At 36.6% G+C, this 17,397-nt stretch overlaps 1 protein-coding gene across 9 annotated transcripts in view; it reads left to right on the forward strand.

Moving 5' to 3' along the window:
* NEXN (nexilin F-actin binding protein) overlaps positions 1-17,397 on the forward strand; it is a 44,594-nt gene that overhangs the window by 1,280 nt on the left and 25,917 nt on the right. The window lies entirely within an intron of this gene.

A 17,397-nucleotide genomic window follows, 5' to 3' on the forward strand; every position in this document is an offset into this window, starting at 1 on the left:
AGAGACAGAGAGAGACAGAGAGAGAGAGAGAGAGAAGAGAGGACAAGGTAAAAATAGCATGAGGCTATGTCCTAACAAAATGTCTGTCCTTGGGAAAGAGGCAGGTAGAGAAAAGCAGTAAGCCATTATAAAGGCAGAAATTAGTTCCATGAGCAGAGCAATGGGAGCATCATTCATCAGCTAAATTTTGTTAATGAATTCACGTAACGGGCCCAGTGGCCAGCGAGTCACAACATAACTATGTGTTGGGTAGTGTGATCAAATAATCTGAAGTATTCATACAATCTTAATCACACGTCATTGAGTGAACCACATTATTTCCCCCCTAATCCCTTTACAGGTTAAATTGCTGCCATAAACACAAATAAAATAAAATAAAACAAACTCAGAATACACATAAGTCTCTGAAATTCTTTTGAGTTTAAGATATGGTAAGATGTAAAAATACATTACTCAAATTGAGGGACAAGGTTTTTTAGTATAAATAAACTTTATTTAATGTATCAATAGTTAGTTGAGATTCTTCCTCACAGTATTAGGCTCCTATTTTTGAAGATATTTTACATTTCAACTGAATAATTTAAAGAAAAATGTGTGCAATTCTGTAATTTATCTGCAACAACTCCTTTAAAGAACCCTACGCAAAAAACATTTAAAAATTTGTTTAAATCCAATTTCCCTCAATTCCATATTGATGTAATTCAGTTTTACTTGAAGATTCACACTTTCAAATCCATTTAAAACTGAAATGTAGTGAATAGCAATTTTTCCTGCTCATCTTAAAATGGGATCTGTGCTATTTTTGAAAATCTGATATGTAAGACTGATCACTGTGAAAATGTATGTCATCTTGAGATGACTATATTTAGTATCAACAAAGGAATGCATTATCTAGGTTTTTGAAAGGTCTTTTTCCCCTGAAATTACACTTGTAGTATTTAGGCTAGGGTTTCATTTGTGAACAAAATGAAAACCAAATATGTATATTTGGGAGAGATTAATCAGGGACTTAAGATTGCTTAGAGCCCAAGTAGCCTGAAATGACATACTTCATTTAAGGGGAAAAAAACCCAAACCTGCTGTTATCTTTGAAACACCCTATAGGCAAATGAAAGTATTGTTTAAATAAAATTATATGCCTACAATAAAGAAAACAATGCAGTAAATATAGAAAAGTATGTAACAGATGCACAGATATCTAAAAGGTTTTACAAAAGAGAACTCAGTACATTTTAAAGTATGTAGGCCATACACACACACAAAAACCATGTTGGTAGTCTATTATTTAGAGGGAAAATGACCTACAACAGTCTTAACAATTTCACATATTTCGGTTCTTATTTAATCAATCTGTGGTCTACATCACCTGTGTAGTTTCTTTCATGTTCTCTTTTTTCTAGTTGTATAATTGCAAAATTATATAATATTTACATATACTTGGAATTATTATTTTCTTTTTCTATTTAAAAGTGGTATACTTTCTATACTCTAGGATGGGTAGATCTTTACCCAGAAACCCAACTTATTTAAGTTTTAGTCAAATTTGTTTTTTAATTATAGAGTTAATAGAGCCATTTTTATGGTTAAAAATTATGGACAATGGAAAAGGGGCTGCCAAATTCTGACATGCCTACTCTTAGTATTTGTATATAGTTCCCTCTTTTCCTTATGTATAGCATTTTTTCCCCTTGCATTGCCATATCCCAGTGAAACTACATATGTGAAAGCATCTCATGCAGTATCTTCCATCTAGTACGTTTCAATACTGGTTCTTACCCCTCCCCCACTTTTGTTCCTTCATGTCATCTCTTCCTTTTTGCTCTCAGATTGGAAGACAGGTAGATTGGGGCTCCCTAGGTGAGGTTTTGAGGTTGGTGAAGTTTAACTTCTTCCTTCCTTTCTGTGCCTCTTTCCTGTCCTTTCCTCCCCTTTGACGCTGCCTCCTCCTTTCTGACCATAGGCCTCCCCTTGTCTCCATTTTCTCAGTGCTCCCTGTTTATTTAGATCAGGGGCCACAAATTGGCAGCCAAAAAGCCACTTTCAGCCACAGACATGCTTTAAAATTGGTACATTTTATATTAAAATATGGATTTCCAACCTGTCTTGAAAAATTGGAAGATTTTTGGCAAAACTGAGTCCACATAACTGCATAGCAACAATACCCTGGAACTAAGTAGTGGCTCCCGCCTGAGATAGGATGCCATTCCCCATTGTTTTACACTAGTCATCACTCATTTACATTACCTGTTAATCATATTACATAACAATAACTTACATTACCTGACACTAGATACTTGAGTACACAGTCCCCTGGTCCAAGTATTAGGGCAAGTGTGAAGTCATGATATGATGGGAAGTCTGCCGGACTTGGCACTAGTAACCTAAACTTTATAAATGCTGTTGATATATTTAGGCTAGCAATCCTTCTCTTAAATAATGTGATCATAGGAACGGGAAGAAGTTCACATTCGTTGACAGTAATTGCTACTGTCATTTTGAACTGCAAGGGACCATGTATCACTAACTAAAATAAAATATTTTAACTAGTAGGATTTTAGAAAGCATGGGGGAGATATTTTTGGAAAAGAACTCTTTCCTAGGAACTCCTTCCTCATCCCGGAATAGTTCAGGAGAGCTTTTGCGACCCCTAGAGGTCCGCCATAAAGGGGAGTTGCTTACTATTCTGCCTCTCCACTCCTCCTACTTGTTTTAGAGGCCTGGGTCTTCCTATTATCAGCTGTGTCCTTCATTGAAAGGCCATCTTACACTTGCAGAGAGGGTGAGGAGGCCTAGTCTCCCCCAGAGGTGACCACAGTCATTTGCTTGGGAAGCCAACTTCCTGAAACCCTAACTTTCTGATTTTTCATGATGTCTAGTTTAATGTAAACTCACTCCATTTTATTTTATTTTATATTTCATTCATTCATTCATTCATTCATCCTCATCATAGGCCCTCCTTTTGGAGATATCAATCATAAGTTTTATTTGTGCTAATTTTGGCTCACTTTTCTTGTTATCTCTTTGTCATTCATCCACTCGCTCAAATATGAATTGAGTTTGTACTGTGTCCTAATTATTGTGTGAGATGCTAAGAATAAAGAACGGAGTAGGGCAGTTTTTACCTTCCAGGGGCACAGAGGATGGCGAAGGCTCTTTGAAAAAGATCACATACAGTCATATGAATGCAAAGTATTACATATTATTAAAACAGAAGAATGTCAAGACAGGTTGAAAATAAGATTCTTGGTTATCAGTAAGGAATTGTGTATCAGTAAGAAAAAAAATCACTATGTCAAATAGGTAGAATAGGATCTAATTTCATATTTTTGGAATGTGATGAGGTTTATGATAGATTTTTATAATATAATTTTTAAAATATAAGGTTACAACCTTCAATAGTTAAATGTAATAAAGTTACATTATATTTAAGTTTGTTTCTTTTACAAGTGAAAAATGATAAAAAATTTACTCACATATTATCACACTCAAAACAATGTTGTTGCTTGTTCCAAAGACTGTAAAGAGGTAGGTTTTAACACTTGTAGTGTATATAGCTAAGTGTTCTGTCTAAAACCTTCTTAAAAGTTGAGACTAAGAATTTACTTGAGTTTAATGAAATGCAGATTTAAAGCTGTCACTGTCTTGACAATCCTGTCCTCGTTGAAGAAGCAGATAATACATTAACACAATGAAACAGTCATCGTAAATGATAGAGCTATGATTTAAAATTCTTTTCTTGATTCCTGCATTATTTGCTATCTTGAAATATTTCAACTGCATTATTAAAAAAGTCAAGGAAATTAATTAAATTTAGAAAATTTAGAGGTCAAACAGAGGTCTTAGTAAGTTCTGTAACAGGAACATTAGCATGCATATTTTAAGATAAATCTATTGTACTTAATATTATATTCTACTATGAGGCTTACATATTGTCTCATAGCTTGAGCTTCGTACCTTAGTATTCAACCTGGAAATTATTTTATAACAGCCCCAGAGTATATTCTATTCTTTTTTTTTTTTAATTTTCACACATTTATATATTGTTTATTACTTTATAAAGCTTTAAGATGAATAATCCTGTTATCAAGAAGATTTCTTTCAACAACTAATGGCTAGAAATTAGTTTTGCTCTAATTTAATGAAAATACTAGGTTTACATATTATTTTAGCATATTTACACTCAGTGTCTTTATTTATTTTCAAATACTGTTGATATTCAATATTATTTTATATTAGTTTCAGGTGTACAACATAGTGGTTAGACATTTATATAATTTGTGAAGTAATCCGTCCTGGTAAGTCTAGTACCCACCTGGCACCAAACGTAAAGTATACTCTATTCTTGAAACATATTTTATCAGGCCATTAAGTCATTTTCAAAAACCTCTTAAAGCCTGTCTCACTAATTGCTATGCCAGTTCATACCAACTAGTATTACCGTTGGAGATATATATATATATATATATATATATATATATATATATATATATATATATATATATATATATATATATATATATATATATATATAGTGTTTCACATGCTTAAATTAGGTAAAATTGGAGAAGGATAGAGTGAAATGCATAGTTGACTAAAAGTCAAGAAACCTGGAGTCTAGTTCCTTGTCCCGCTACCGCACAGCCTACAACCTTCGATAAGTCGCTGAATCTGTCCTTGACTCCCATTTTTTCATATGGTAAATGAAGTGGTTGCACTAAGTGATCTTTAAGGTCCTTAGATAATGAGCTCTAAAAATCCATGCTTCTTAATACATGTATAACCAGACCCCAAATGAAATTCTGACAGGTAGTAAAACCTGTTCAAAACTGAACTCATTTTCTGACCCCTCAAACATGCTTTTAAATTTAATCTCAATTAATGGTAACCCTGTCCACCCATTTACTCAAACTAGAAACCTTGAGTTAAATCTTGACAGTATTCCACTTCTCACCTCTACCGTTGCAAATCTAATTGGCCAAAGTTCTTGCGATAGTTCCCCCACTGCGGTATACGTTCCCTGGAGGCAGGGACTTACCTTTTTGTTCACTTACATCTCTCCACAGTCTAGTATCCTTGCCTGGCATATAGCAGGAGCTTAATAAATACTCATTAAATAAATGGATGAATGGGTCACCATGTCCTGTCAAATCTTCTAAAATGCCTCTTCCAACTCATCATTCCTCCTGCCACTGTCACAACTCAGGCCCTTACCTTCTCTTGCCGAAATCATTGTACTTGTCCTCTTCCCCGTGGTCTTTTCTCCATTTCACTCCAATTTTCTGCATTGCTATCAGTGTCTCTCTTTTTTCTTCCTAGAATACATATCTGATTAAGTCACATTCCTGCTTTAAAAAATCCTTTGCTGGTTCCCCATTGCCTGTAGGAGAAAGTCTAAACTTTTTCTTACTATGGCATTAGGAATTTTCCAGTCTGTATGCCCAGCCTGTCTTTCTAGTTTTATCATAGATTCACTGGACAACTTATAGCTCCCCCAATTTTCAGTGGGTCATCAGGGATTTGTGTGTTTGTTTATGTTGTGTTTTTTTTGTCTGTTTGTTTTTGCCTGGATGCCCTCACCCTCTTTTCCACTTTGGGAAATCTTACCTATCCTTCAAGGTCTAAATCAAATGTCACCATCTCTGTGTAACTCTCCTTGTCCCCAACCCCTTCCTTCACCCCATCATCATCTTTTCCATATTTCTATAGCCCCATATAAAACTGCTATTGTAGCACTTACTACTTTATATTATAATTAGTTGTGGTGCCATTTATCTCTCCCAACAAAGTTACTTGATTTCAGAGCCTATCTCTTACATTTTGTATCCATCACCAGGCATAACATCTGGTCCAAAGTTGGTTCTTCTCACAAAAATACTATATTGTAAATACAGACCTAATCTGTCAAATTTGAAAAAAAAATGCAACTTTTTTGGTAAATCATGGACAGGCTATAGTACCATTGCAGTATTTCCTCTGAAACCTAAATGGATACCTATGTGACTTCATTTAACATGAATGCTTAATATGTTAGAATGGCATTATTGAATCCCTTTATCATCCCAGCCTTTCTTTCTTATCACTGAACATGTTGACGAGCCACATGTTCGGCCTTATCCTTTTGTCAGTGTTTTCTCTCTCATTCTTGATAACAATTCAGCTGGCTTGTCTGAGATCCTAGACACTAAGAAAAGTGCAGTGGGGCTGAATAGTGTTGCTGCTGCCCCTTTAAGGTGATGAAGGTCATTGCACCTGCCTGCTCAGACAGAAAAGTCATTTAATACTAGATTAAGAAAAGTCTGTGAGATTCCAGATATAAAATCCTTTGGCATTCAGGTTACTGAGTATAGGAATTAAGTTGTTAAACTAATCTTCATTTAGCATTTTAAAATACAGTGAGGGAGTATTGAATCTAACTACTCCCTTTTTAGAATGAGAACTTATATGATTTGACAGAATTTTCTTTACAATAATTCAGAAAATCTCAGAATGTGGTCTTAGAATCCCTGGGAGCCCTCAAGACCTTTTTGGGGCCTGTGAAGTCCTTCTTTTTCCAGTTATGTATCTGTGTGAGGCCATCTTTTCTTTATATACTTCAGTCAGAACTACATATCACAATAGTTTTAATGCAGAAGCAGATATGAGAATGTACCCGTCTTTATTAAGCCAAATATTAAAGAGATGTACAAAAATGTTACTCTTTTCCTTTATTCAGTATAGAGACTCCAGGTCTTTCCTCTAATGTAGCTTTAAAAAGAAATCCTTACATTTTATTTATATTTGTAACTTAATTTTTTTAATGACTTCATCAAATGAGAATTTACCAGTTTTCTTTCAGTGGTTATTTTAATGTCTTTCCTAGAAAGAATAAAAGGCAAGAGTTATGGGGCTTAATTCTGGGCATAAATTCTGAGGGGATATTAGGATATATTGCGTAGTTCTTAGGATGTGGTGGTTGCAGTTAGAATAGGATTTAAAGTATCTACAAAGGACTTGTGCATTACGCTGAAATAGATGTTGCGCAGAATACATAAAACAGACTTTGTATTGTTTAAGGTCATGGAAAAAACGCTGATAATTGTTGATGCTTGGTGATGAGTGTATGGAGGTTCATTATATTAGTCTCTAATTTTGTATGTCTGAAATTTTTCATAATAAAAAGTTAAATAAAAAAGAAGACAGATTAGACTGATATGTCTGAGATGTTTAACTATATGAAAATAATTAAAGTTTATGCCAGATACATCAAGAAGCCTAAGTACATTTAGAGGTGTCAGAGCCTGAAGGAGAAAAAAAAGTCCATGCTTAGGGTAAATTGGAGAAAACCACCATGTCTATCTTAATTAGCTTGGAGAAATATCTTATTGATAAAGAAGTGGCTTAAGAATCGTCTTGGAGGTGGAAAAAGGTTATTGAATATATTTGTCTACCTGGGAGGGTGAAGGAATGGGAGGAGACAGGGAGAGCAGAGGCTGAGGGAACCTGCAGAAGGCCTAACAAGCCTAGATGAGAAATTTAATTCTGACGATGATGCCCTGTGCAGTGAATACCCTCAGAGCTGGAGTGTAGCCTAGACTCAAGGAGCACCGAGGGGTAGAGAGTGCGGTGGTTGAGCAGACAGCCTAGTGGGCCTGGGTGAAGGCAGAAAGAATGGCAAGTTGTTACCGGTAATAAGACATTCAAAGAATCATGGCTAAAAGTTACTCTGGAGTTTTTGAAACCTCAATTTACTAATCATGTATACTTATTATTCCAATAATATTTATCAGTTAAGAACTTTGAAGAACTGCATTTAAAACAGCTTCCCTGTAGCAACTGAGATAACTTTGTCTTCATCACACTTGGATTCTGGTACCTATTGAAAAGATTTCATAATCAAAAATGTTAATCAGGATTTTGAAGGAGAGAACACTGTTAAAGGAATACTGTGAATTTTATAGCTTTTAAGTTTGTAAGGTAATTAATCAAAAAGGTAGTGATATGAGTGAATACTAAATATATATGAGCATTTCTGGCAAGCATACTTATATGAAGTCGGAGGAGGGGCTGGGGTCTCTGTGCTAAATAAAGCAGCAAATTCCACATGAGTTTATAAACGAGTAAGTTAAATGTTTACAAATATATGTAAAAAGCATGAAAGTGGGAGATGATAAAATGAGTCAAAGATTGAATGAATATCTGGAATTTGAGAATGTTTCCAAAAGATTAATTTAAAAATCCTCTGTAAATGCCCAATAGTGGATTTAAAAATAGAGTACAGGCAGTTTATTAAGGGAAGTTGAGTCAAAGGAATAGGATCTTTTAGACTTCTCAGTTTTGATCATTACTCCATGGATATTGAAAATCCTTCCATGATGGCTTTTAGGGTTTGCTTTAAATTATAATTTGTTATTTAACAGGCATTGAACTAAGCAATGGAAAGGAGCCAATGCCCTGTAATCTGGGAAAGGAACATAAAGTCTACCAGATGTGTGGATGAAAGCCTGGATAGAAGTAAAAAGTGCGAAATGTGGATGAGAATGGAAGCCGTTGGTCTTAGGCATCTAACTGGATGCTTCCTTTCAATTCTGTATCAAGTGTAGTTGCTGTTAGAACCCTACCTGTGTTTGCAGATAGCAAAGCAGACTGGATCGCTACAGATCCTGTTTCAAGGCTTTTGTTGAAAGTTTTTGTCAGAAGACAGTTAACATGAGAATAGGAATAGCATCCACCTATTCAGTGCTGTATTTATTGGTGCCTAGCAGAGTGCTTGGCGCATAGTACATGCTTAATAAAAACATTTATGTAATGAATGGTGTATTTTATTTATATCATATTCCTGCATAAGGATAATCATAATGATAGTCATGCATTATATCCAGGCAATCCTTAAACATTTATAAAATGCTTCACCTTGAAGCTGGCAAGATTTACTTATTCAGCAAACAATTATTATATATGTCTTCTATATACCAGGCACATGCTAAGTGCCATGGAAACAGTGTGTGTAAAGTAGTCTCTACTCTCAAAGAGCTCACATTCTGGTAAAGGAGGTGTCATTAGCATACACTGGTGAATGCTACAATCCGGGTAAGCGTGGGGAGTGCTATGGAAACACACGGGAGAAGAACCTAACCCCGTCTTGTAGAGTCAAAGGCAGCTTCCTGGAGAAAAGTGATAATTTAAGAACTGAAGGATGAATCGGAGTTAGCTAAGAGATTAAGGGAATGGGCAGAACATTAAGCAAGGGAGCTACCTGTGCAAAGGCGTCTGGTATGCCGGTATTTCAGTATGGGTGGAAGGGTGGGAGGGACATGTAGGGAGAGATGAGGCTAACGAGGTCATTTAAACTACCAAAGTGCATAAAACACTGAAGAAAAAGTGTAGAGTGAGAAGAAAAGAGCAAAGACTGGAATCTGGGGCAAACACATCTAAGCAGAGTGAGCCAAAGAAGCCCTCAAAGGAGACAGAGAAGGAATGGTCAGAGATAGGAAAGCAACGGGGGAGGATGGAGCCAAGCAAGGAGGATTTCCCAAATGAAGGAATGACCAGGGGTGCCAGATGTAGCAGTGACTTTCAGAAGGAGGGAATGGTCCATTTTATTTGGCGATGTAATGAGAAAATCATTAGTATGCCTATTTTATATATAAGACTGGCGTTCACAGAAGTTACCTGGCTTGTCCAGCCAAACATCTAATAAACAATCTAAACAGATACTCTAATTCAAATGTTTTGGCTCTAACTTCAGTGCTTCTAATATCATTGTCTTCTTAATGTCTTTGAAAAATCAATAATTAATGGAGAAATTATTATTAGGGAATATTTATAATTCTGAATATTTTACTACAAAGGTCCTTAAGCAAAAGTTATAATAGGGTAGTTTACATGATTTCAAATTATGTTGAATTAATTTTTTATCAAATTGAAAAATGCATGAGTTTGTAGATTTTTGTATGAGGGCTTATGAAAAGTTATGACAAGATTGAACCTGTATATGCCATTTGTTCTGAATTTTTAAAAATGTTATAATACACATTCTGCCACATATAATTATGATCATTTACATATTGAGCAGCTATTATTTAGTTCAATGCATGGTCCCTAGTTGGCTGATATAAGTAAAGAGAGGGAGACTTTTGGGCAGAGTTGAAGGTGATTATGGCCTTCTAGGAGGAAGGAAGGGCATGAGTCTTTAGAGCATTGTGGAATGAAGATGGAGACAGGACAGGATAGGAGACAAAAAGGAGAGGATTTAAGGAAACTGAAAATTTTCAGCTACAGTTTAGAGAGCATTATGGCACCATTCCTTGACTAAAGGTCAATGTCTGTGATTCTCTTCCACAGGAACTTCCATGATGGACTGATGATTTAGTGTTGAGATTCACTAAAATGTGAACAGCTCAGAGTCTGTGCCATGATTTTGCTGGAATCAATTAATACTTTTAAAAGCCTTCATAACACCAAAATTCTCACTGTCCTTATACAACTAAAAGCGAATTTGGTTACTCTAGGAAACAGCAAATGTTAAATAATGTTAAATCATGTTTTGTTAGATAAGAAATTCAGAAATCTTCTGTCCTTTTGGCAGTTTAACAGAATGATGAGATAGTGTTTTCCTTAATCAGGAGAATGACACACGTGTAAATACTGTTATTTGATTCTTCACTATCATTAATTACAACAGTAAGAGTGCTACTTGCATGTTGTTGACTTGGGCACCTGAAAAATCAGAGACCAAAGCAGTCCCTGACTTTATCACAAATGCGTGAGTCCACTACATGAATTGTAAACCACAACCAGCTGAGACAGCTCCTAAGAATCATTTAAACACTTGACTCTGTGTGTCTGCTTAACTCCATGTAATTCTAAGAGAATAACTGCTAGCATGAATCAATTTAAAAAGAAGTTGCTTAAATAAAAACTCTCTGCTGCTCACATGGGGCAAAATACCTGTTTCTGACTTACCCAACACCATGTTCTACTGCCAGTTGCCAACTAAAGATGACAAATTCACTAAATGTGGAGAATACTATCAATCGTGCCTTTTTGGCTTCCAACACATTCTGCTGCTCAGAATTGTGGTTCTCAAATAACTGGATTAAAGTTCTGTTGATCACACCAGTAGGTACAACCTTGAACACTAGTTGGTATGCCCCTCCCACCCCCTCTCTCCACCGCACACACCACTTGTACTTTGGCATCAGCATGATACAATGCTTAAGAACGCAACTGTAGTCAGACTGCCTGTGTTTATCCCCCGCCCACCACTCATTAATTGTGTGGTCCTGGGCAGGTCACTTGACTTTGTTCTAAGTCTCAGTTTTCACATTCGTAAGATTTTACAGAAGACTTCAAATCCTATTAGATGAAGTCCAAGGCATTATTCTTGTACTAATATTTTAAGAAATATTAAATTATTGGGCTTGGATTAATTTTTGAGAGAGGGTTTGATAGTAGTATTCATCTTAAAGGGTTATTGTGGGGAGTAAATAAAATAATGCTTGTTAACCTCAAGGCACACTGCCTGGCACACAGTAAAGACTTAATAAATGTTAGCTTGAATTATTTGCATCATTAATTTTATTCATATTTTGATCAAAGGATGTGTTAGTGAGATAGTGGGTTTAGGTAAGACAATACAATCAATGACCGTGGAACAGTTCTTTCCTGTGAAGTGAATAAACCAAATGTAGTCAAATTCATACCTTTAACCTTGGTTTAGCCCAGAAAGACAATTGAGTTAGCAATTGAAATACACTGTTGTTTCTACCAGGCAGAGTCACACTTTTATAAAAATATCTATAAAGGCATCCTATAAATATCTGCTTGATTTTGAAATTATTTTCTCTGACATAAAACTATTTAAGAGACATGAGTTCTATTGGTTTGTAATTTACACCTTAGAAAACAATTCCATTGTACAAAAAGCTAATGAACTTTTTTTGCTAAAACTTTTATCCTCAAAATGCAGAACAGAGCAAACTGTTAGCAAAGGATCACTTGCATAGATTTTAACCAAAAAAGATAAAGTTTAGTAATGTTCAAATTTTCACAAGCTTTCAAAATAAGAGCTCAGAATACTGAAATGACATTTTAAAAACTATTTTAAGTGGTTTTACTCATAGTAAATGTAAAAGTCAATCTTATTTTATTCTGAATCTATAAATAAGTGAAGCTATAATTTGAAGATTTTTTTAATTAGATGAAGAGGGGTAGCTGATTCATTTATTCTTCAGGACTACTCTTGACAGGCTAATTCTTCACTGTCACCAAGCCACACAATTTTATTTCATTTTACCAGGAAAAAAATGTCTTCGTGAAGTTCCGTCTGGCCAAATAATTCAGCTAAAACTATCAATCCCTATAACCCCATGTGAGATTGCTCAAATTTTCCTCATACGTTTTGGTATCGCTCTTTTAAGTCACACAAATAATATGTCAATGTATGTTCACTGCACAGAAATGTAGGCTTTTACTGAAGAGGGTACATTGTAGTGAGGGAGAATGAGAGTCATGAAATTAATCAAAATTATTGATACTTACTAATGTTAGGTATTATTCTAGAGTTTTTCACATATGTTATCTTGTCTAATCCTAGCTATGAAGCAACAGAGTTGGAATCTGGATTTAGGTTTTATTATCAAATTGTGATTATCAAAATGTGAGGCAAAGGCTTGTATTAGTATGGGGGTAGTGGAAATAGTGAGTAATATATAAGAACAAATTTGAAAGAAATATTCACAGATCTTGACAATCTATTAAAATTTAGGAGATATGGAAGAATAAACCAGAAATAACTCTAAGGTCTGAGAAGCTATGTGAATGAAGGGTAGGGTTTGTTGGTTATGTAAGAAGAAATATCTAATAGGTAACTCTAAATATAGTGGCTCAGATAAAAGAACAGGACTAGAGCTATTTGTTATTCTCATCTCAGGCACATAGAATTACATTACTCATAAACCTTGGTTAATGACACCCTCTCACCCATGTGTGGTCTGCTTTTATTAGGTAATTGTTGTTAATAATGTAATAAACACCCACAGACCTATTAAATAACAACAGTTGGGACCTTGTTAATAGTTACATGGAATCATGTCCCACCCACCCCCCCATCATATTTTCTCCTCCCACAAAGAAAACTTTAGCCCCAGATGACTTCACTGGGAAGTTCTTGCAAACATTTAAGGAAAAAGTAATACCAATTCTGTTGGGTTGTCGGAAAAGTCATGACACATTTTTGCAACAAAACACATAGAAAAAATACGTCATGACTTTTCTGACAGCCCAATACATGAACTCTTACAAAAATTAAAGAACATATTACTCAACTCATTCTGTGAGAGCAATATTACTCTGTTAACAAAAGCAGATATTATAAGAAAATAAAACTACCGACCAATATCTATCATAAACATGGATACAATATTTAAAAATTTTTTATCAAATTGAATCTATCAATATGTTAAAGGGATGCCTCATGACCAAATGAAGTTTATCCTAGGAATGTAAAGTGATTCAACATTTGAAGATAAATTAATGTAATGCACCATAATAAAAATAAAAACCATGATTATCTTAATAGACACAGAAAAAGCATTAGATTAAATTCAACATCCATTCTTGAAATTACTCTAGCACTATAGGAATAGAAAGGAACTTAATCTGATGTAGGGCATCTAAGAAAAGTCTATAGCTAAAATCTTTTTTAACAGTGGAAGACTGAGTATATTCTCCCTAAGATCAGGAACAAGGCATAGAAGTATGCTCTCACTACTGCACTTAACATTGTACTGGAAGTTCTACCTAGTACAATCAGGCCAGAAAAAAAAAAGACATCCAGATTGGAAAGGAAAAAGTGGAACTGTGTTCACAGATGATATAACAATCTGTGTAGAAAATCTGATGAAGTTTAAAAAAAACCAAAACCCAATGGAACTAATAAGTTACTTTAGCAGGATAGCAGGATATAAGATCAGAATACAAAAAATAAATTATATTTATGTATATCAGCAACAAACAATTATCAATTGAAGTCTAAAAACAATACTGTTTACAATAGCATCAACAAATATGAAATTATTTAGAGTTAAACCTCACAGAAGATATGAAAGACCTGCACATGGAAAACTACAAAACTTTTCTGAGACAAAATTATAGAAGATGTAAATAAATGTGGAGATATATTGTGTTCATGGATCAGAAGACTCAATATTATTAAGATGTCAGTTCTCCCCAAATCCATCTACAGATTCAATGCAATCACAATCAAAATCTCAGCAGGCATTTTTACAGAAATTGACAATCTGCTTCAAAAATGAATATATGAATGCAAATGATAGCCAAAATAACTTTGAAAAAGAACGAAGTCCAGAATTCCGGTCAAGATGGCATAGTAGGTAAACACTGTGCTTACCTTCTGTCATGACCACCAAAATGACAACTAAACTATTGTACAAAACAACCATCATTGAGAATCACCTGAAATTTTGCTGAACTAAAGCCCTACAAGGACATACAAAAGAAGCCACCTTGAGATGGGTAAGAGGGGCAGAAACATGGAACAGGCTGGTCCCACACCTGTGTGTGACCATTAAAAACTGGGAGGGATATCTCAGCTGTGGTGGGTCCCCTGAGAGTAGCAAGGGGGGCCAGCGCCATACCAGGGTTCTCAGCCCAGAGTTCCAGTGCCCAGGAGAGAAGTCCCCATAATTTCTGGTTGTGAAAACCAGTGGAGATTGGGACTGAGTGAAATGGCAGGCGGCTAGATTCCCCGGGTGATTCTCTTAAAGGGACAGCGCATGGACTTACTTGCTGATGGACTCGCACTGAGCTCCAGCACTGGGGTAGCAGCTTGAGAGGCAACAGGAACGTAGGGGGAGGAACTGAGTTGTCTGACCTCAGGATGAGGACTGGACGGAGGAGCTGGTGGAAGCCATTTTTTCTTGGTTGAGCCCTCCCCCTCCCTGCGTGCAGATGCAGGCAGACGTCATAGCTGAGTCGGCATCTGCCTGGCTAACACTCTTGGCTCCACCCTGGTGATTCTGAGACCACGCCTCACCCAACTTTCAGGTACACCCAAGCTACTTCCTGTGGCTTTTTTGTGCAAACCACCTGCCTTAGCTCATGCTGCAGACTTTCTTAAAGTCTCTCAAAGGTTCACAAAACCCAGACAAGCAGCATCTGGCTTCGGCATGTCCTGTACCTCTGGCTGAGCAGCCCTAAGCCCGGCACTAGTGGCAGCCAGCCTGGGTTCACAGCTTGGCCTCTCAGGACGCCTTCAAGCCCAGCAGATGTGGCGGCCATCTGCAGATTGCTTTGTGGATCATGCCAGGTGGCCCTGGGGAGGGCACAGGCTGGGATGAAGTTGGTGTGCAGCGGGGCCCCTCCCAGGTGCCCCTGAGGCTAGCATGCCCAGTGGCCAGATTCAAATCAAGCTGAAGCATCTCCCAGCCACCTCTAAGGATGACACACCCAAAGGGCATACTTGGCAGGCACCAGAACTCTGCTAAAGTGAATCCTGCTCTGTAGGGTCAGGCCCTCCACAACAGCTCCTCCACTGTAGTCATGGCCAGTCCTCACAACCAATCAGCCCGAGGGTCAGTCCCTCCACTGATGTGCAAACAGCAACCAAGGCTCAAGGATCACAGGAGGATACATACAACCTACACAAAGGGACACTCCTGGAGCACCCAGCTCTAGTGACCAGGGAGACTGAGCCACTGGGTCCCACAATACACCTACTGTATAAGGCTACTCTACTAAGACTGGGAGGCATAACAGCCTTCCCTAACAAACACAGGGAGGCAGCCAAAAATGGGAAGACAAAAAACATGTCCCTAACAAAAGCACAAAACAAAGCTCCAGAAAAAGAACTGAACAAAATGGAGACAAGCAACCTATCAGACGCAGAGTACAAAACACTGGTAATGAGGATGCTCAATGATCTTAGGGAGAATTTCAACAAAGAGATAGGAAATATAAAAATGGAGATAGAAAACATTAAAAAGAACCAGTCAGAAATAAAGAATACAATAATTGAAAGAAGGATACATTATGGGAACTCAACAATAGATTAGATGAAGCAGAGGACTGAATCAGCAATTTAGAAAATAAGGTAGCAGAACACACCCAAACAGAATAGCAAAAAGAAAAAAGAATCCAAAAAAAATGAGGACAGTTTAAGGAGCCTCCGGGACAACCTCAAGCATATCAACATTTGCATTATAGGGGTACCAGAAGGAGAATAGAGAGAGCAAGGAATTGTAAACCTATTTGAAGAAATAATGACGGAAAACTTCCCTAACCTGGTGAATAAAATGGATATTCAAGCCCAGGAAGCACATAAGAGTCCCAAAGAAAATGAACCCAAACCAAGACACATTATAATTAAAATGCCAAAGGTTAAAGACAAAAAGAGAGCCTGAAAAGCAGCAAGAGAAAAGCAGTTAGTTACCTACAACAGAACTCCATAAGACTGTCTGACTCTCAACAGAAACTTTGCAGGCCAGAGGGATTGACAGGAAATATTCAAAGTGATGAAAAGCAAGGACATAACAACCAAGATTACCCAGCAAAGTTATCATTTAGAATTGAAGGACAGATAAAGAGCTTTCCAAACAAGTAAAAGCTAAAGGAGTTCACCACCACCAAACCAGTATTACAAGGAATCTTAGAGGGATGTCTTTAAGTAGAAAAAAAAAATCAAAATTATGAATACTAAAATGGAAATAATTACATATCTATCAACAATTACTTTAAATGTAAATGGATTAAATGTTCCAATCAAAAGACATAGGGTGGCTGACTGAATAAGAAAATAAGATCCAGGGCCGGCTGAGTGGCTCAGTTGGTTAAGAGCTCGCTCAAGAGTTTGAGCTCTGAGTAACAGCGGTTTGAGTCCCGGCCCAAGCTGAGCAGCTGTTGAACTGCCAACAGGTGGCAGGATGGCTCAGCTTAAAAAAAAAAAGAAAAGAAGATCCATACACATGCTGTCTACAAGAAACTCACTTCAGATAGAAAGAAATACACAGGTTGAAAGTAAAGGGATGGAAAAAGTTCATGAAAATGGAAACAAACAACAAAAAGTTGGGGTACCAATACTTATACCAGACAAAATAGACTTTAAAATAAAGGCTATAATGAGAGACAAGGAAGGATCCAGTAATCCCACTTCTGGGTATTTATCCTAAGAAACCCAAAATGCTACTTTGAGAGGACGTGTTCGTCCATATGTTCACTGCAACATTATTGATAATAGCCAAGATATGAAGGCAACCTGGGTGTCCGTGAATGGATGAATGGATAAAGAAGAGTTGGTACATTTATACAATGGAATATTACTCAGCCATTAGAAAGAATGAAATCTTGCCATCTGCAACAACATGGATGGACCTAGAGGGTAATGTTCTGAGTATAGTAAGT

The sequence above is a fragment of the Hipposideros armiger genome, unplaced genomic scaffold (assembly GCF_001890085.2).
Source record: "Hipposideros armiger isolate ML-2016 unplaced genomic scaffold, ASM189008v1 scaffold_84, whole genome shotgun sequence".
NCBI classification, from domain to species: domain Eukaryota; kingdom Metazoa; phylum Chordata; class Mammalia; order Chiroptera; family Hipposideridae; genus Hipposideros; species Hipposideros armiger.